Genomic DNA, 22,534 nt, shown 5'->3' on the forward strand with positions numbered 1-22,534 from the left:
TCAATCTCTTATCCGCCCTCTGAACGATTGGTTGAATAATTAGATTGGTATCTCAGTCCATGTATTGAATATTGGCATGCTTTTCTTTAGAAATGGATTGAATTGTCAGTCTATGACAGCTAAAATTGGATTGAGATTGCATATTGGTTTTGGCCGTTAGTCGTCTTGTTCCTGTTGTATCAAGAAGTTGGATTGCCTCAGCGATCAGCCTTTACAATTCACATGTAGCGCGTTTAACTGAGCTAAGGCAAACCATTTCATCGTATTAAGGACTTCTTTCTTCCATGAAAACATATATTCCTTAATGACAACCTCAGCTATCATATTTAGTTATCACAGATTCAAACTTATTGATATAAAGCTAGCTTTTCTTACCCTAATACTGGTAAAAACTAAAAAAATATTGCTTCAAAATCGGTACTATTGTGTATAAAACTTTAACACGTAGTAATGATGAATTAACATAATAATGACATTTTTTTTAATGGCTCTGGCACGATTTGTGCATTAGCCAGCGTCAAGTATAGGATTTTTTTTATAATTCGTGCTTGTCTTTAGAAATTCGACCGTGTCCTCCATGTACGGTTTTAGGCACTCGCCCGGTACCGCACAACCCTCCCAAAGGCCGAGAACAAATTTAAATTAAATTAAAGTTTGCCCTCGAACCGGGAATCGAACCCGGTACCCCTCACCTAGCTGCCACTTAATAAGACCGCTAGGTTATGAGGCCCCCAAATAATGCCAACTTAAATCTATACAAAATATCCATAGATAATAATTCTTATAGATATAGCGGTAGGTACCGTTGAACAATCGACAAGCTTTTAAATAAACAGAATTCCCACCCTATAGAATTTGTAATTGACTTTAACAGCGTATAATTGGTGTGAAGTATTGACACGTCATAACAACCGTTTGACGTTTAATTGCTGTCAATAATCCATTTAGCTTTGGATTTTTAAAGCATGGAGTATTTAGTGTCTGTTTAAACCGTTGACTAAACGTTTTAACTAGTATAAAAGAATAATGATTTTTTTAAATAAATTTTTAGTACTACTTTATATTTTGCACCAAGACTTTAGGATGATAGGATCAGAATCGAGGCGTAACTATGTTTGACTCCTGTAGGTACGCCAAAGTCCTTGTTTTAGCAAAATATAGAAATTTTTGACTTCAGATGAGACTACTGAGACTCGATTCTTCAACAAAACAAATGACGGTTTAATATTTTTTTATAATTCGTGCTTGCCTTAGAACTTCGACCGTGTCCTCCATGTACGGTTTAGGCACTCGCCCGGTACCGCACAACCCTCCCAAAGGCCGAGAACAAATTTAAATTAAATTAAAACTTGCCCTCGAACCGGGAATCGAACCCGGTACCCCTCACCTAGCTGCCACTTAATAAGACCGCTAGGCTATGAGGCCCCCAATTATTTTTTTTAATGATTAAAACCTCTATAGTTGAAATTCGCCATTTAAAAACGAATACGAACGTATAAAATTGGACGTGTATTTTTTATAAGGTAGCCATATTTGTGTGCTGTGATAGTAAAATCCATAAACAATATTGGATTGTAACCCAGTAATTAATCATGTTGCCTCTGAATTGTACAGCCGTAAATAAACCGATCATAAACAGCTTTTGTGTAACTATAAATACGTTATTTATTGTTCAGTAATTTAATACTAGTTTAATGTTTGGTCTAGTTGATTAAAGTTTAATACTATTCCTGTTTCTTGTATAGTTTTATGAACGGGTAACAAACTGTACGGATATACTTGACGATTAAGTCGTTTAGAAAAATATATTCCGGACGCTAAAATCATTTTTAATTCATAGAGAAGGCTTTTCTGTCTGACACATGTAGATTTAATTTGAGACATATCGGTTTCTTCACGATATGTGGTCTCACCGTCCGAGCAAGTGCTAGAGCTAGATACATAGACTGATAATAATAGATGCACAGCTGGGGATGGAAGCTACGACCCTCTGGCTACGCTGAATCCTCTAGGCCACCACTGCTTGTGTCAATATTTAAAATATTCATTTATAGCTTACATTAAATACATAGTGTTATTAAAATTACGTTATTTAAAATAGTCACTGAATTTGGTTGGTTACACAGAAAGATTTTGATAGATTAGCAATAAAATTTTTAATATTTAATTTTTACTATGATTCGCTATGATTCAAAGAAGCTACATTTATAAATCATTTATAGATAATGCCTGGGCGTTTGACAAAATCGAAGTTAACTCATCTTCTACTTCTTCATTTTCACTAAGGGCTTCTTTTTGTATGCATGTGTGTCTTCACATTCTCAATAAGATCTTCAATTATTTTTACAATAGAATCATCAATAGAAATCTCTGATAATATAATTGTTGGCGTATTAGGTTTCAATGGAATGACGAATTAAGCGTTAAGAAATGTATGAATACATGTCTCAAGTTGCAGGTTCGTATTGTAGAATTGTAAAATTTATTAACCGTGATTAAGCTGGTTCTACTGTATATAAAAACATACTTGCCACTAATAACCGACTATCAATCAAAAAAATAAATTTGAACCGAACCAACTCATAAGCTTCTAATACTAACTTAACAAAAATCTAGCTAAAGAACTTCTTTGTTTAAAAGTAATATCATGAATAGGGGATGTAATAAATCCCACGACAATTACACTAGTGTGAAAACGGAAGTGTGTCATTGCGGAAGTGGATATGAAACGTCGTTATATAACAATTTATGTGTCGGTAAACAATGGTTTAAAATTATTACATACAGCAATTAATAGGAGGGTACTATTTAACTAACGTTAAAAAAGTGACAAACCGGAGAATTCATTGCCCCATCTTAAAGTTTCTTTAACGTACTTGATTTGAGTATCTACAGCAAATTAATTTTGACTTTGATTCGCCAGTTCAAAGCAAATATGAATTAAGAAGTATTTCCTTGACGACTTTTAAAGTGTTCATTATATTACTAAAATACTTATATACGTTAACTTATCACATTGTACTCTGTAGCAAGAATAAATCAATTGAACACTATAAAGTAACATTTGAATAAACTAGTACTTTTATACAAGTAATCTTATAACCCCTTAGTGACATTGCGGTACTCAGTTTTAAAAGGCGAGTGACATACCACACGACTCTTAAGTCCGACGATACCGACGATACTTACGGGTCGGGTTCATATAATGGAGAGACTGAGTTCCTAGCAAGAATCCGGTTCTTCTCGGAATCCGCGGTGATATCCCAACTTGGTAAGACACCGCTCACGAAAGCGATACATGTGATTAATAAGGTTTTTATCGAAGTACACCTATTTGTTTGTAGAGTACAAGTTGAGTTGGCTGTTGAGTAGGCTGAGTTCACAAGAGCTGCATGTTATATTAATCGTTATAAGGTCTAGGTATATATTTTATTCATCTGTATATATAATTATACAATTATCAGTGTAGGTATTATTGAGTAGTTCTATCGTATTATTAATAACTTTTAATATGAAATAAATCAATTTCTCTGTCATTAATTATTAAATTCTTTAATATCGCTGTAAGCTCTTCGCCTACTTAGCCTATCTCTACAATAGTTTAAATAAAACTTTTAGCTTGCATAATCTTATATACAGCAAATTTAAAACGATTTTAAACCATTGGCTGGGTACACTCAACTATAACAAAACAGAATCAATACTTAATTCTCTATCATAAATTTTTGCTTCATCCATCTTTTTCATAAACACATTCACTTAGGTTTGTTGGTCATTGACGAAAACACAGTAATCATCATATATTTATTATTATGTTTTTCTTTTTTTCACTACCATTTTTAAAACCAATTATGTTAGTGATTTTTGTTAAAACATTGTTTTTTTTATTATTAAAGAGCGAAGCTTCCCTGTCTCAGATCTTTGACTTACTAGGGAGGTCTCAATCTGAACTATATGTATAATAGCTAAACAAATTAAGAATTTTGAGTTTGAATTTTAGTACTGAAGCTTGACAGACACAAAATCTTAAAATAACTTTACTTTGTACTTGACCACGATTTGGTGAAATGTCTCAAAAGTACACACTTTCTACTGATTACATATAAAATTATTCAATTATTCCTAAGGCTTCGAGTATCTTATAGGCTATCTCAATAACAGTTAAATTACCATAATCTGTCGATTTGTCGCAGTTGGGTCTGATATCAGACCCCTCTTTCATGATATCAACTTTATAGCGCTTTGCTACGTGATATGTCACTGCTATAATCAATTGTAGAATGTCAATACGTACGAAAAAACCAGTGGCGTCACAACATTCTGATTTCTGTAACGTTAGCATAAGCGTTAAAACATTGTTTTTGCATTTAAAATGTAGACGCCTCAGGGTATTTTCCTGAACTTAATTAGCGGCTACTGAATAATTTATCTGGAAAAATAAATGTTTATCTTTGGTTAATATTGTAATTTATAGTCGAGATAGCGCGAAAATGTTAAATCCATACAGTGATAGAGTCGCGCACACAATAAAACAGTTTTAAAAATAAATAAAAATGTGTTTTTTACCCACACACTCACTCATTCGTTCACATGCACCCACACACTCGGTCATGCATTCACGCCTGTTGTAAACAGTTGAAAAAACTGAAAAAACAAACAAATAAATTGTTATGAAATAAACTATTACGTTTGTTATAGAAGAGCAAGTATTTTTACTTAAATCTTACACATTCTAATGCATTTTTATAATAGTATAAGTTAAGAAACGTATTATAACTGCTTCAGTACCATCCTTAACAAATTGCATATATTTTCCAGAAAATCGGTACACCAACTTAAATCAATCGTTTAAATGAAAACAGTGTGTAAAACGAGCTGTCAAGTAGCAAATAGAGGAAACAGAAACATCAGTGCAGACACATTTAGTTGCGTGGGTCTGGCAATGTTGTGTTGAAAGACTGATCGCCTGACGACAACCTATGCCCACAGAGTTCTTCACCGCATTTGTTGAGGAAGGAAACGGTAATTTTTCTAATTCTTATTTGATATTTAGAAAGTGGAAAGTTTTATAGATGTTATTGTTTAAGGTATTAATTTTTAAATGCTGTAATAGTTACAACTTGTACGTACTGTAACGTTACTAACGTTACAACAGCGTGCGACTCTCATACCTGAGGTCGTAGGTTCGATCCCCGGCTGTGCACCAATGGACTTTCTTTCAATGTGCGCATTTAACATTTGCTCAAACGGTGAAGGAAAACATCGTGAGGAAATGTTTAACACGTTCACTGCGGCAAGTAAAATCATAATTCTTAATCAGGTGCGGCGGCGGGCCAAAATGCGCCCCCAATGATATTTCTGCCGGTGCGTGGCAGGTCTTTCTAGACCCAACAGCACTAGGATAGATTAAATTGCTATAACTTTGTGGAAACATAATGTATAATATATTTTTTTATATTGTTAGAATGACCTTGAACCCAACTTCCTTAGGTTTGATTCGCCCCGGGATCTGCCAAACAGGAAATGAGCAATAAAGCAGGAAAAGCGGCAGGCCGATGTCGACCTGAACCGCACTTGATTATAACTTTAGTAGTGATGGGACAGAGAAATAAGGGGATATCGAAAATAAAACAGAATTGTCGTAAAAGAACTGAAAATGTATTTTTTTACTTATGTATGCCTGTCTTGGAAACAGAAATACTTTTTAATTTTCTCAGTGGAAAATATTTCTTCACTGCTGTCACTATCACTGTCAATAACTGCAAGGAGAATTACTCTATTTTCCAAAATTTGTATTTTTCTTATATTGCTTGCCATCGTTGATTTTATCGAACGCTACGTTAGATCAGTTAGATAACACAACACTAATTGGCCGGGCGCGCGCTCTGTGCGGTATCGGGTCGCCAGCTGCCTGTTGGGTGGGCGGGCTGAAATAGGCCCACTGCCGCACTCAGCGGATGCAAAGCAGCGTCAGTGCGTGGTAGGTCGATAAAAGCCTGCCGTTATGTTTTGATGGGGAAAACCTACAATTTTGACCGCAAGATGAAATATATATTTGTCCCTGTCGAATTTTTACAAACAGCTGAGATAATCGTTACGCACCAGCGAGAGGGACATAGATTTCTTCGTCCGCACCAGCGGAAATACCGCGGCAGGCTGATATCGGCCTGTTACGCAGTGAACGTGTTAATGTTTAAAGAACTTTATTTCTCATTACAAAAATTATTTTTTTATTTACATGAGAAATTTAATATTAAGTGTAATGAATTTGTGATTACTTATTATTATTTTACAAATTTATTATTCAAATCACGTTTATTTTTAATTAATGCCATTGTCATTATATTAAATGAATAACGTCAAGTCAAATTAGTGTAAAACCGTTAATAGGAATGGTTAATTTCGAAATGACTATTCAATGGTCGATAATAATAATGACTCCATAGTCATTATTATTATTAAACGTTATTTATCATAATTTTAAATATTAAATCAATGACTATAAATATTAAAGTAATCTTTGACACTCGTTCCTATGACTGCCGTTCGACTCGGTGGTCGATTCGGGTTCGGTCGTGGAACGAGTACACGAAATGTCACGAAACTGGAATTACAAATGCTGGTTGCTTAAATGCAGGAACTGGTTGGTGTGGCCCTCAGTTCGATTGAGCGGTCTAACTAAGCAGAAGCCTTTAAACAATAGACTCTCAATGTCGATATTAAATGGCTGATGCCAACAAACCAATCTATGACAATAAGGAGAAGTATTTGTATAATATAAATAGTCGAATAGTGAGGATTCATAACATAAGTATATACAAACGAGATACACGTCGCCATCAGCTAGCCCAATTCTTCTTCTAGTCTAATGGGCCCATTCTGATGTGTGTCTTTAATGCCCTTTTGAACTGATCAATCACGCTAATGTTACGAAGCTTAGACGGCAACCGATTAAACAATTGCACACCCTCATACCTAATAGATCTCTTTAAATAATTTGTGCGCGGCTTTGGCAAGATAAGCAAACTCGCTCGACGAGTATTGCGTGTAGTGGTGTATTTGATTTTATTAAATGATAAGTTACTATGAAGAGAGTTATTTAAAATTTTTTTAATAAGGATACAGGTGCTATAAACATATAGTTGTTTAATCGTCATAATTTTAGTTTCTTGGTAGATTTTATTAGTAGGTGTTAAAAAATTGTATCTGAATAGTGCTTTTATTAATTTATTTTGTAGTGTTTGTATTGTAGAAATTTTGTTTTTGCATGCTGTACCCCATATTTCAATTAGGTATATGAAATGTGGCTTGACTAAACAATTATAGATCAAATGACGTACAGATTGCGGAATGCATTTAGAAACTGACATATTGTCTTAGACCCAAAAAAGTCGACGGCGTGTGTCAGGCATTGGAGGCTGATCACCTACTTGCCTATTAGATTTAAAAATGATCATGAAACAGATTCAGAAATCTAAGGCCAAGACCTAAAGAGGTTGTAGCGCCACTGATTTATTTTTATGGTTACAACTACAATTCTTACTGGATGAATTATTATAACTTGTATTTGTACTTATATGTTGTAACATACATTTATTTGAATGAAAAATCGTTATTTTACTTTTTTACTATTATAGTTACAAACCAGCCAAAGTCATTTCGACATTTGACGACATGGAATTTACACTTTTATAGAAAAAGGGGCCCAATGGGCGGAATGTTCATCTTAGCTGCCCATGGACACAATACCAGGACGCTTGCAGATCCATTGACGGTCTTATTAAGAAGTTACTACTAAAATAATTCAAAAAAATCCATACTGCGCATACAGATGAATTAAATCTTTTAAAAAGTGTCGTCACAATACAAATAAAATCGCTACGACATACTCTTCTACGAAATATTTACTCCTTCCTCAAAGGCCGGCAACGCTTCCCCCTAAAATGGATAGGCCCTTTTTGGGCGCACCATAGGCTCGTTTGCTCCCCTATACTATAAAAAAAAGATTCAGCAGCACCAAATGATAGATAGATGGTTCTTTTAGTGTCTCAGATAAAAGTTTGTCGAAATCATTATATCAAGATTATATTGAAGTTTACTCATTTTTAATACTCTCAGTATTAAAGATTGTTGAAAGAATTACCGTAATTTTTAATTCCGAAAAGTCCGGTAAAGGCTATCGCTCCGATATGTATCGTTTAAATTCAGTACCACCCGTGCGAACTGCATGGTTTATATTACACGCTTTATATTAGCTTCACCTGTGTAGTGTATGTATGTATGTAACCGACTCCTTCGGACTCGATTTTGACCCACTTTTGTGCGCACCTGTCAAAGATCGATGACAATGCAATAATCCGAAAAAAAAATGAAAAAAATATTGGTTGTTTGTAAAGTAGGTTTACGATCGAGATGTTTACGTGATAACGTCTTATTGGTGATATAAGTTTTTAGGAAGTAAGGAATTAATGAAGATAACAAATCTCCATTCGTTTGTATGCCGCTAGAGTGAGAGAGACGGAAGATCGGTCCACTCACTCGAACGCTATGCCAGCCTCCGCTCGTGAGGATTCCGCGTGACAAGTTTCACGGAATGACTGGCAGCGCTCGAGATGAGACGGGAGATCGGTCCGTCTCTCTCTCGTTATACCTGCGATCGCGCTCGTGAGGTTTTGGTGTGACACAAGTTTCTGAACATGTCACCCGACTAAAACGATTTTAAAGACGTTATCACGTCAAAAAAATAAAAAATTTAACTAAAAAATAAAAAAATAAATAATCGTTTCAAAAAACTAAAAAACACGCTTTTAAAGCACATCAAACTAAAAAGGGAAAAATAATTCCTAATTTAGGCTGAAAATATTATTTATTTTTTGACTGCATATTTCAACTGTCATAAAGGCGACAAAACACAAACCACTAATTTGCTGTGGCTACGCACCCGCATCTTTCCTCACTTCCCAGCCAGAGACGTTTTTATGGCAGACCTACCGCATTTGTCTATTTTAAATATTAAAAATATTATTATGTTTGGCAGTTCGAGCATATTTTATTTATTGTTTAATTAATATAAATTACGACTACGAGGCACACTGAAATAAAAAAACTTATTTGGATTGGCCCAACATTTCAAAGTAAAAATAAAAAACGTCTGTCTACTTATGTACACGCGTTAGAAGTTATACTTCTTTGGCGTAACAAGAAAATTTTTTTACTCTACGTTTGTAGAAAAAAACTACAGGGTGTCGGCTTTTTGTGACGGTGTGCGCGCGCAACGTAAAAATTTACTCTCATAATTTTTCCCTAACGCGCGAAAAGAAGTATAACTTCAAAAAAACTGGTGAGGGTGTAGGAAAAGCGTGTTGGATGCAGATCGCGGGGAGCCGGTCGTACTGGACATTTGGGGGTGAGGCCTAATTCCCCAGTGGACATCAACAGGCGAAACAAACGAACAAACATTTAAAAAGGCAAATCTTAGATTATTTATATATATATATATATATTATTTATTTAAATCTATCATCATTTACATAAAAAATGTTTTCGAAAACATAACATACGAAAGTTTACGTTAATTCAGACGATAAAGCAATTGCTAAACGTAAAATTTGACTAAAGATGTGTCAGTATTTCAACTATATCATAAATAATATAAATTTAATAATTTTAAGGGACCTTTTAAATAGCTATTCAAAATTGCATTATACATTTAAGATTTTTGTTTCAGCTAACAAAGGACGCATTAACAGATCCATCAACAAGAACTATCTCGATTGAACAGCTAAAGCCGGGTCCACATTTGTAGCATTTCGGTGTATCGTATCTCCGTTGCGTGGCTTCGGCGCGTATCATGATCGTTAGTTTCGACGCAAAATGATACCCGTTTATGATACATGCCGTATCGGATACGGCCCGATCCGCACTAAGCGCGTATCTTGATACACCTCGTATCCGATACGCGTATCACGATCGGTGGTATGGACGTATTTTGATACTGTATCACGATACTGTATCGCGATACGATACTTGATACACCCCGAACCATCCTGTGTCGGTTTTTTCGCGATCATCAAAGGGAATACACAACATCAATGGGTGATATGCGAGTGAAATTTTTGTATTTTCCGCTGGTAAGATGAAATTTTAAATCTCGCATCAATGGTATTCCACCATGTTTGTTTCGGTTTCTAAACACTTCCAGCGCCGTGAAATACTATTAATGATAATATAACAGGCGCTAGTCACCGCCAAACTGTGAACAATTGCTGACATGGCTAAACCGTTTGAGAACGAAGACATGACTGAACCTTACGAGAAGGGAAAGGTGCACTAAAAGACACGCGCATCAGGAAAAGATACATCGGAAGAAAAGTGAAGCGTCTATATTTGTAAAGTTAAAGCCGATACACTGACATGATACAGCATTTGATAAGTATGGACGCGTTTTTTACAAGATACGCCTTAAAAATACGACATGGACAAAATGAGCGTCCATATTTATGATACAAATACTAGATACGATACGACTGATCGTGATACGTCAACATGCTACAAATGTGGACCCGGCTTTAAAACATCACATGTTTAGAAGCTACGGTGCTACAGATGCACGTACACAATTATTAGTTATAGGTGTACTGTAGCCTATTTTAAGTTCCCTTTTGTGTACGCGTAAAAAACTTCGCTAACGTAATTTAGTCTCCTAACTAAACAAATAACTAGTGAAAGAAAAGAAAGAAATGTGTCGTACATAAAAAATGTATAGGATTTCAGTCATAGTTCTCGCTCTCTTGTTTCTAAAACATACCCCAAATATAGATTACGTTAATAAAATGCTTAAAATATATTCAGCACTATATAAGGCTTTAACAATTCGAATGAGGCACGAGAGATGAGAAAGCTTCTTTGCATTGTTCATTTTCATTAAAACTGCATTATTTTAAAAATATAAAGGCTTTATTCAACGCATCGTGTGTTCTTTATTCTCATATGCGTTCAGTATTTTTATGTAGGTCAACGTATTTAATTAGTTCTATGTATTAAATAAAGTATAAATGAAGCGGGAGTATCCGATTGTTTAGTGTTTAAACGAGCGATTCTCGACCCTAATAATGTGCGCCTGCTGTGTACCAGGCGATTTATATACCGCAACTAGATGACCAGGTAAACTTCGTATCACCTACATATGTTTTTGCCAAAGCTTAATACACAATTTTTAAAACAGTACAAAGAGATCGGACCTCATACTACAGCTATGAAACACACATTTCTGAAGACATCTATGAATGTATAACAAACACATTTTATTTCAAAAAAAGATATCAAATATTTTCAAGCTAAAAACAGATTTTATTGGAAAGTTCAATTGTCGTTTTTAGTATTTTTCTTTACTTTTTATTTATGTGCTCTACCGTTGAAACCTTCCCTGAACTTCGACAAATATTATATACATAATTCAAATCGGTCCAGCCATTCTCGAGTTATAGCTAGACAAACCAACAGCAATTCATTTTTATATATATAGATTATTAAAGCTGATCTCCCATGTACCTAAATATATCAATAATGTGTGATAGAATTGCCTCAAGAAATAATTGTAAAACAGTTCTCTTTCTACTTAAGGACCTACCCGGTCGGCAAACTCCAAAAATGTACGTTGTTTCTTTCCATTTTCCGTCATCATTTCGGTCGAATGGAAAAAATATATGGAGGAGTTGAGTAGTTTATGTATCCATTTTGAAAGATTTAAATAACTTCGCTCGATAGAAAAAAAATCCAAACATAGCCAATTTTTGGCACTTTGAATTCATTTTATGACGAAAATGATTTTGAAATTTACACGATATATTTTATCGCAAGCCAAGTAATCCATTTCAGCATAAACTGATAAAATAACATTAATTTAATGTTTTATATAACTAATTGTTATTACGGGCCGGCGTGCCTCAGTGCTCCAGCTCTCCACTGCGCCTCGCAGTCCACCCCGAGACACTGACACAGCAATTCGTGCTGGGATAGGGCCTTAATAATAGTCAGTTAAGCGTAGTTTAGCTTCTCGGACACAGATATTCCCGATCGCGTGGATACTAGGGATAGAAGTGGCTTTTTTTTCGATTGTAATGAAAGTAATGTGTCTGTCCCATGCTACATGCCTTTTAAGTGAATAACATAATAATGCTGTCTAAGATTTAAAATGTCTGACACAGTAGGCTGACCACCTTATGTATGATCTATGGTGACAAAACTAAATAATTGTTTATCATGCCTTCTTTAAGAGACAAAAAATATTAAAGAAAATGTTTAGAAATAAAATATTGCGTCATTATCACGTAATACTCGTGAAAAATTGTTCCAACATCCCTCTTCATTATGGTCATTAAAATTCCGCAAGTTTCGAGGCATTCGGAGGAAAAATATAATTTTTCACAGTTAATATTCTGTTAAGTCAGTCGTCTTTGTAAAAAACTCCTCGAGCTTCAGACGTAGATCTATTATGTTATAGAAGTATCAATCGATCTCATTTAATTTTTTACACCACCTGAAACAGAGGTATACAATCTGTATTCAGAGTCTTTAAATGAATACTTAAGCCATTTAGTTTAATTACAACTAAATCAGTCGTTAATTAGTAATTATAGTACGATATTTTAGAGAGAGAGTGAAAAGTGAATCTCTTGCTGTTTTGGTGATTCCTTAAAACCTATTTTCATATAGCCTACAATTATTATAAATGTTAATATCGTCAAGACAAGTAATTTATGTTTTCAAGGCAATATAAGGGAGAGGACTTTACCCTTTTAAACTAATTTATTAATGGATGTTAAATTCCATACCCTCTTGTTACATAAAAAAGAACATAATGTCTGTTCAAAGGTATGCATTACATAGAAGTTTATATATTTTTATTATAAACATATTATTCATATTAAAAAAAACAGGTGTTTAATTTTCACTTTTGACATTACTTCCGTAGGATAATCTCAAATTAGAATAAGTATCCAAGATGTTCATAACAAAAACTCATAAATAAATCTTACTATGAATAATTCAAGTAAAGCTTAACTGCACATAACCGTTTAACTCTTAAAATGTTATAAAACTATTTTGAACTATTTCGGCTATGCCACTAAAGTCGTAATATTTTATTTCTGTCCTATTTTGAGCAAAGATATATCGTTCCCGCTCATGATTGTCCACTTAATCATAAAAAGTAATGTCTTGCTACGCTGTGCCGCGTAGATAAAGTATATTTGGGAATTATTCGAGTAAACTGGACGTATTTGTCCCTAAATGGGGTATTATGTAAGTTGACTAATCTTACCCTGTATTGTTTTATTAAAACTGAATTATAAAACTAGACCATTACTCTATAACTTCTTCAAATGTCAATATTGACAGTTACAGGGTACGGGAGCTGTGCGTTACACGCCACTATAATATTTATGTATTAGATATTTTATTTATTATTTATTTATATATACATATACTAGCAGACCGACCAAGCGTTGCTGTGGCTAAGGTTTTTGTTATATTACATAGTAGTAAACTATTCAAGGGAAACGGTAGGAGAACTTATGTGAAAGGTTGGTACTTTTAACACAGCGCCATCTGTTAGAATTGTATCAAATAATAAACAGATATTTTGCAATAAAATAATATTGCAGGTATAAATTGAGATGTAAGCTATCCTATCTTTTAAGTTAGATCAAACTGCACACGGTGTGCAAATTTGATTGATATCGGTTCGGTAGTTTAGGAGTCCATAGCGGACAAACAACGTGACACGTAATTTATATATATTAAGATATACAACCTTTTAGGGTTGGGACTCAGATTTTTGGATCTGTTTCGAGTTCATATAGGTAAGTAGGTTATCAAACTTTTATGCCTGACACACACCGTTGACCTTTTGGGTCTAATGCGTGCTTCGCGATGTTTTCCTTCACCGTACCTTAAATGTCTGTTAATGCACAGCCGGGGATCGAACCTACTCCAGGGATGAGAGTCGCTCCTTAAAACCACTAGGCCAACACTGCTCCCATATTATTTAATTTTAACTAACTTCAGAAAACCCAAGGAAGGTTTACAATATTTTTAATCGATCAAACGATTAGATCTTCCAGGGAATTCAGAGTCCCATAGAAAAATTTATAATTATATGGATTTCAAAATAACACCGTAAAAAAATTGACCCACGCCGCCACCTGATTAGCCAAACAAATTGTTACGCTGATGAATGTGATCAGTTTTAAAATAATAGTTATATAGACAGTGTGTAACCCCACTTAGATACTTATAAAACATCCTGAGATCTGGGAATGAGTATGCGTAATACGTATGCAAAGAGAGGGTCGGATGAGATGGATTTGAACCGCGTTCGCACTTATAGCCTATTATTAGTTTTATCCACTTGGTCTTAAAAAAAATAGATAATAATAAATGGCTTTTACTTCGGATACTTTTACACTGAAACACATTTATATATTTATCATCTCATTCTTTTTAGATAGGTATGTGTACCCTTTTTTGGCAGTCTTCCTCCAAATCCAGCCAATCCTTTCTGCACTGTGCCACTCTCAACTGCTGTTTCCTCATCCGGTTTATTCGCCTTATAAATTGACTTCCTCTTTTCCTGTAATTGTACCTTGGACACCAGTTTCCTTTCTTGCTCTACTTTTCTGCTCCTCTTGTCATTTGCCCCATCTATTTCCACTTAAGTTCATTTCTTTTTTTTTATTGCAACATCTGTAACCTGTTACTCTTCTTAATGAATAATTATTTATTGTATCTATTCTTTTCTTCCCTATAAAACATCGTCCCATCGATCTTTGACACACCTGTATGCTGCGCTTTCGTGGACGCCCAAGTTTGAAATCCATATGTTAGTACAGGAAGCACACAAGAAAAGCTTCCTTTTAATTCATATGCTCATTTTCTAAGCTCCCAAAGGCTCTTTCTTCAAAGGTTCTTTAATAAAATACCTTTGGCGGACATTTTAGATCTTTAAATTATTGTAAACCGTGGCATTTTTTATATTCTTCTTTCATTTTTTCATGATTTTTTTTTGTAATTTTGGGTCTAAGATGTTGTTTTCCTACACACTGTTATTTGTGGTATACACACACATGCTTAACGACTGGATACTCTGGAATCCATCATGAGACTACTATAATAAATGATGAAACGCAAAGAACGAGTGCCAAGTGGAGGATACCAGCCAAATATGGGTTTTGCACGAATATAGCTGACATATCACAAGCAATATAAAAGACATAGTGCGCCGTCACTCATATCCACTCCTCTAATTTGAAAACTCTTTATTAAATACGTTTTTTTCATACATTCAGCAATCGAAAATTGCGTTGCGTGCTTTTGTTTAAATGAGTTTACTTTAAATTCTTGACACAAATACCAGTGGCGCTACAACCTTTGGGTTTTGGCTTCTATTTCGTGTTCATTTGTTTTTTATAATACAGCATAACCGGGTTTGGAAACTTCGACCTCAGGGATGAGAGACGCACGCTGAAACCACTAGGCCAACACCAAAAATGTACGACCTATGTTAGGTTTAGTATATCTAAGGTGTTTGTGCTAAATAATATCCAATAATTAATAAATAATAGTTAAAAAAAACTAAAAAACACGCTTTTAAAGCACATTAAACTAAAAAGTGAAAAATAATTCCTAATTTAGGCTGAAAATGGTAATGAACAAAAAATACTGGTATTATTGTGAAAATGCGTGGGTTGCTCGATAGACGAAAAATATGGCACAGAGCGCACATACAGGTGAAGCTAATATAAAGTGTGTAAAAAAAACAATGCGGATTTGCAGGTTATTTTTTCTATGTACAGTTTTAGAGGTAAAGTGTGCTATTTAACCAATTGATTTTGTATAGTGCGATCATCGTATGGTGAAGGAACATATAGTGGGAAAGCCGAGTCGAACTTAGCACTAATATAACTCCGGTATTTTAAAAGCGTACATATTATATTTGCGTACATAGCGTACTTGACATAAACATAGAATTTAAATAATAAAAAAATATCAAAAGGAATAACAAGAATATTACTTTGTTAATATTCATGTTATTCCTAAAAAGTTGTTATTATACCTAAAGCTAACCAAAAAACGAATAAGTATCGCAATACAGCCAGGATTGCTGCCAGCATTAAAGGTGCACTGCCAAAGGGACTAAACTTTTTAAATTTATTTTAATTTTAAAACAAAAAAAATATACATTTTTCATTTTTATTATTATTACTAATTGATGATACACGCTGATCGTAAACAGAACGATGATGAATGATAATTGCAGCACCAATTGTTTTGTTTAAAGCGCTTAATTCAATACTTTGATTAAATGTGCTAAATATAAAGCATTCGAAATGAACTGCGGACTAATATCGCGTTTCAACTAACCCACTTAATACAACTACCTACATATTTAGCAATTTCCCGCATACACTTCTCGATATTCGGAAGTAGTAAGTGGTTTTGAAATATTAAATATGTTTAACAATTAGTATAATAAAATGTTATGCTTTCAAATTTTAAAACGACTCGTTTTTATAAATGTTCGTCACTTAACATTCCTTCAGTATTAAGACTCTTCCTAATACATATTTCTAACAAATATTCACATTTAAATAGCGTTTATTTACGCTTCACTCGCGTGAACTTGGTTGTTGGCAATGATGTGTTCAACATTAATCTTTATGTTTCAGTCAACATGCATTACACTATAATAAATTATACACATAAACCTTGCACACACATCGCACTATCTATTTGTGAAAACCGTACAAAGATCCGTTCGGTAGCTCTGAGATTATCACGTTCAAACAGACTCGGACGGGGACTTCATTGCGTCCTACCATAGTGATGACTTACGGTTCTGAGACTTGGTCTGTTACTTCAAGCCTGGTACACCAGCTCTGCGTCGCACAACGAGCTATGGAAGTTACTATGATCGATGTTTCGGGATCAAAGAAATGAAGAGATCCGTAGAAGAACTAAAGTCACTGACATAGCAAAAAGAGCGTATAAGCTTAAATGGCAATGAGTTATTGCCCGAAAAGTGGATGGGCAATGGGGCAAAAAAGTCCTGGAAAGAGGCCAAAGACCAGCCGGCGAAGCGTTGGACGGCCTCCCACTAGGTGGACTTCTTGGAATTGAGAGTGTCCATGGGCGGATACAATTAACATCAGGTGAGCCTCCTGCCCGTTTTCCATGTTCTATAAAAAAAGACCATCAGAAAATCAATGACTCATTAATTAATTTATCCATATTCAAAAGTCACCCAAGCAGAATCAAGAATTGACCGAGTCTAAAATATACTTAATTTTCTTCCTATAGAAATCTCTCTACCTGCCACCACGAGCAAATTATTGGTGTGATTTACGTAAAATCTCATCATTTGATCCCTATATATCATCCTTAGATAGACATAATTTATTGGGTTCAAGGGCTCCTTAGGACTCGAAAGGACAAAATTATAGGAAAGGGTAAAGGGTGTGTGAAGTAAAGATAGACCCTGAGCTTAATTTATTCGACGCATTTTAAGGATAATTAAAATAAATTAATCGTTTTGAGTTCAAGTGTTTCCTTAATGTAAAGGTTACTACAAAGTCAATGACTACCTGGAAGATAAGAACGCTTGGCAATAGTTGTAATTATATTATTATAATTTGATTTGTGTGTAATGGTGAATGTGGTAAATCACAGAACAGATTTTTATATTTTTTTTACTTATGTAACTTTAATGACGTTGTGGTTTATGACTTTTTCCTTTGAATAATTGTAATGTAGAGGGAGGGTAAAACTTGCTGAGTTTCTTGCCCGTTCTTCTCAGAACAAGACCTCCGGGTAGTTTTGCGAACGGATGGCGTAGTCTTGCTCTTTCGCGAATTTTGTAAACGTTTTTGACATTCATAAGCATGCCCTAAGACGCTTCTAAATTAAATAAACGTATTTTGATTTTGATAATTTTGTAGGAATCTCATGCTTTCCAGTAGTGTAGATGAAAGCTTATTATTTTTATATACTATTTTTATGCTTATTGTTTTCCTGGAGCAGTTATCAGAGCAAGTAACGTATAGTTTATATAGAATAAGCTATGATTATATTTCCGGTACCGTGAAGAAATACTGCGAATGTCTTATTGACCATACAACTTTTAGTTCAAACATTAATCCGTAAGAAAAAATCGTGCATAACAAAACGGCAGATGCAAATCAATCTCACAATAGCTATTATAACGATATTTTTACAATTTCACATCGTTTATATCGAAACGCATTGTCCCCGTGAAATCTAACACGTCAACACAGAAATACTATTGTGAATTAATCTACGTCGGCGAGTGCAAAGACGACATATGGCTACAAAGCCCAGCATTACAGGATTATGAACGTACAATCGAATATGACACGAAGTCCCAATTCGTACACAATTAGAGTTTTGCTTGGGGTTGCCTTTTCAAATCTGAACATTTATATGTTTCTAGATTATCTAACATTTTATTGACTAGAGAACGAGACGTAGGTCATGAGATAACAGAATAAATGGAAATGGAAAGTATGTTACGATACTTTAATGAAATCTAAATAGGTACCGAACTAGGTACGTATTATCTTTATATATATAATTCTTCTGTGAGTGTGTATGTCACTGACTTCTCTCAAACGACTGGACCGATTTAGATGAAATTTTTTGTGTGTGTTCAAGGGGATCTGGGAATGGTTTAGATTCACAAATCAGCCCGCCAGATGGCGCTGCAGTCGGTACTTTCATACTTTGCTTTACTAATCGCTTTAAATATCATGCAGGACAACGTCTGTCGGGTCCACTAGTTATCTTATAATTGTCTAATATGTATATTCCCGTATTACACAAATATACAGTATTTACTTTACTTTATAAGTAGAAAATTAAAACAAATCTTAAAAGCTTGGCGGGTTCGACTTTAAGTTATGGATGCTACTATAAGAAATCCTTTTAAGTTTAAAATAATCGAAACTGTTTAATTAAAGGTAATAATTACGTAACGGTAACGTGAAGGTTCTACGATTGTTTATACGACATGGAATCAGCGACTGCCGTGCGATTCTGTAACTCACTTTTCGAACTCTCACAGCGGTTTTCACAGCATTCTGATAAACAATAATTTAAAAGCTCCCTCCTTATTAGAATGCCAAATCAAAAAGGACTGCTTCACGACTGATTTGAGCGCGACCGCCGCTGTGAAAACCGCTGTGTGAGTTCGAAAAGTGAGTTAGAGAATCGCAAGACAGATGTCCGAACACCAAAGTGTTACGCTATATTAGAATTTCAAATATATATTTGCTATTTATTTGGCTTGCAATTATTTTCGTTTAAAAGTCGACCTATATTAAAGTAACGAATTAAATTACGTTTCGTTGGTTCCACAATTGAATTTTGTACTAACAAAACCTATTTAAGCAGACAAGAGATTCATAATTTGATTTTAACTCAATAAAGTTGCTAACTCAATTTGATATAATGTGACGGTTTGTAGGATAAATATAGGGTGTATCAAAATTTACACTAGTATTTTTTTTATGGCTCTGGCACGGTTTGTGCATTAGCCAGCGTCAAGTATAAGATTTTTTATAATTCGTGCTTGCCTTAGAACTTCGATCGTGTCCTCCATGTACGGTTTAGGCACTCGCCCGGTACCGCACAACCCTCCCAAAGCCGAGAACAAATTTAAATTAAAACTTGCCCTCGAACCGGGAATCGAACCCGGTACCCCTCACCTAGCTGCCACTTAATAAGACCGCTAGGCTATACTAGTATTAAAAATACATTTTTGTAGAACTATAGGTAGTGAAGTGACGTATCTGTCATACGTCATGTGTACACTGACAACCAGTCTCATAAGACAATCTTAACTCTCGTGTCAGTGTCAAATCAAAATCAGCTGGAAATATGTATGTATCTTACATAACTAAAAATTATATTGTTGAAATGCTTGCTACTTTAGAAGTGTAGTAATGCAGAAAGTGTTTAAATTCTTCGTCGTAGAACAATAATACAATATATAAATTGTATTTTCCGATTGTCTCTAAATCTCTAATTGTAATATATTTTTCTCTAGATTTGGTCTTTATGCAATAGTATTTTATAACCTTTGTTGTTTTTAAAATTCCGTTACAAATTATAGCAGAATTCTTATACCCACATTAACGCAGCATGAAGCCACAATGCAATTTAGTAATCACCCTGTATCGTATTGGACCCCATTGGTTTGTAATTTGTAATAATTTTAATGTAGAAGTAATTGGAACGGGGGCTAGGCGTGCCTTTGTAATAATTGCAGATTTATTTATTGGCACTCGGCAGGAGATCTACAATGTGTAAGTTTTATTCCTACGATAATTTAACATACTTGTAGCCGATGTGAATTGACCAAGCCAGTGTGAACAATTTTTTGCCCTGGTTTAATGGACAGAATTTATCGAAAGTTTGATCAATGTATCATAGATGTTGCTCAAGCAAAGATTACAGTTAGAAAGATTATGCCACAGAAATATTGCCGTAATATGCTAGCAAAGCGCTAGAGGTGACGCGGGTCCCACCAGCGGGCTTCGACTTACCTATAATTACCATGAGGATTGTTCCGGAGTAGTCATTGTCCGGGCCCGATGGGAGACGCCAAGCCCGCTAGTTTGAGTAAATAAACCCCCATTTTAGGAAAGGGGAGATTAGAAACTGCTTAGTTTGCTAAGGCCACAGGTACCCTGAAGCGATCTGTTTTAAAGGAAAAACCAAACATCACTATGTATTCTGTGCACCGATACGGACAAGGTACCATCATCAACTTTAAGCCCTTCAAGAAAAGAGCGTACCAATTCTTAAAAAGCCGGCAACGCGCTTGCGAGCCTTTTGGCATTGTAACGTGGGCGTGTCCATGTGCGTATCACTTACCATCAGGTGAGCCTATATAAAAAAAACATAGTTATTCTTTTATAAATTTATATGGTAAAATCAAAGGTCTTATGCTAGTAACTATACATGTACTATATTATGTAGGAGTGAGTAGGGTGAGTCAAGTGATATATTCGGACAATATCAGCCCAGTCATATGCATTTCTTATCATATCTAGAATGAGATTTGTTTTCATTGTTTGAGACGAACTTTGTTTGGAGAAGGAAGTGATAATGCATCATTTTCGTTTAAGACTTTAGAAATTATGGTATTTATGCCTATAGCAAATGTTCCAATTAGATGATTTAAATATTACCTATTTTTATTATAGTTTATTCATATTCAGTGTTACCAAAGTATGGCCTAAAATGTTTGCCAACTTTTTGCAAAGTTTTGTCAATAGCCACAGCATAATAACACTATTTAATCTATAAGAATTCCGAAGAAGAAACTTGGAACTCACAGAAGCAGTCACATCGTCCAATAGTGACAGGTTTGCAATTTAAGGGAAATAATATTAAGAAAATATTAAACAACAAATTCATTCAGCAACTGTAATTTAAATGAGAAAGATTCTAACGATTTCTAGATATCAAAAACAATTTTACGAAAATTTATTTTCTGTACACGCGTCACAATGGAAACGCTGCATACATCCACAATAGGTTCGTTACATCTCGCCAGATTTACAGTGACCAAACTCGCAAACAGAGAACAATGTTGTTATCAGCTTGATGCGCCCACGTCTATTATTTATGGTGTGGAATAATATTTTTCACATTCGAAGGAGGTATTTATATGAAAACATTTAATAAACTACTTATAGAAATGAAAGCTTTATAGCTTAGACTGTCCGTTTGTCCGCATGGATCTCGTGTATTTTGGCGAAATATATGGTTATTTTGGCCGTACAAACATCAATTATATATATATAGTACCCAGTAGATATCCCAGACATCCCATCATTCCATTTATCCCTCCTTTCCGGAGAACGCGTTTTGGCCGAAATTCACCGATGTCCAGATTGAGCATTCTGTTAAACGAGCTGGATCTGGACATCCATAGTTGCTCACCTCAGACTTTGAGAGCGATTTTCTTATTACTTCTTGTATGCTATGTTTGCCTGTAAGTGCTTGACACATTGAAAACTGTATTTTATTTTTCTTCTGTCAATGTATTAGTGTGCCAAGCGTTGGCAAGCTTTTATAAATAAATAAATAAATAATTATATCCCGTTAAAAAGAACAGTGGCGCTGCAACCTTGGTCTCACATTTATGTACTTGGGCCGTTCAAGTATTACGTAAGCACTATAGGGGCAGGGGGGGTTTTTGATTTTTTTATTTGGTGATTAACAGTAATTATTTACTAATTACACGTATTACCCACACATTGTCTATGCCTGAATGTTCCCTCAAAGAAAGTCGAAAGCAAAGAGCGCAGGTTGCCCTCCTTAGTAATTAAGTTGTACCTTTATTTGCAACGAGGTGATGAATAAATAAATGATATATCTACATTCTACATATATAAAAATTAAACCCGTTTTCCGTTGTCACGACATAACATGAAAACGGCTTGACCAA

General features: G+C 34.7%; 1 long non-coding RNA gene across 1 annotated transcript; it reads left to right on the forward strand.

The window, feature by feature from the left end:
* The first annotated feature begins 9 nt into the window (after positions 1-9).
* LOC125059917 lies at positions 10-17,744 on the forward strand. The gene is made up of 3 exons (XR_007118747.1): positions 10-159; positions 11,013-11,018; positions 17,728-17,744. It is a non-coding gene; the product is annotated as an uncharacterized LOC125059917 (long non-coding RNA).
* The last annotated feature ends 4,790 nt before the right edge of the window (positions 17,745-22,534 follow it).

The sequence above is a fragment of the Pieris napi genome, chromosome 20, assembly GCF_905475465.1.
Source record: "Pieris napi chromosome 20, ilPieNapi1.2, whole genome shotgun sequence".
In the NCBI taxonomy this organism is placed as follows: domain Eukaryota; kingdom Metazoa; phylum Arthropoda; class Insecta; order Lepidoptera; family Pieridae; genus Pieris; species Pieris napi.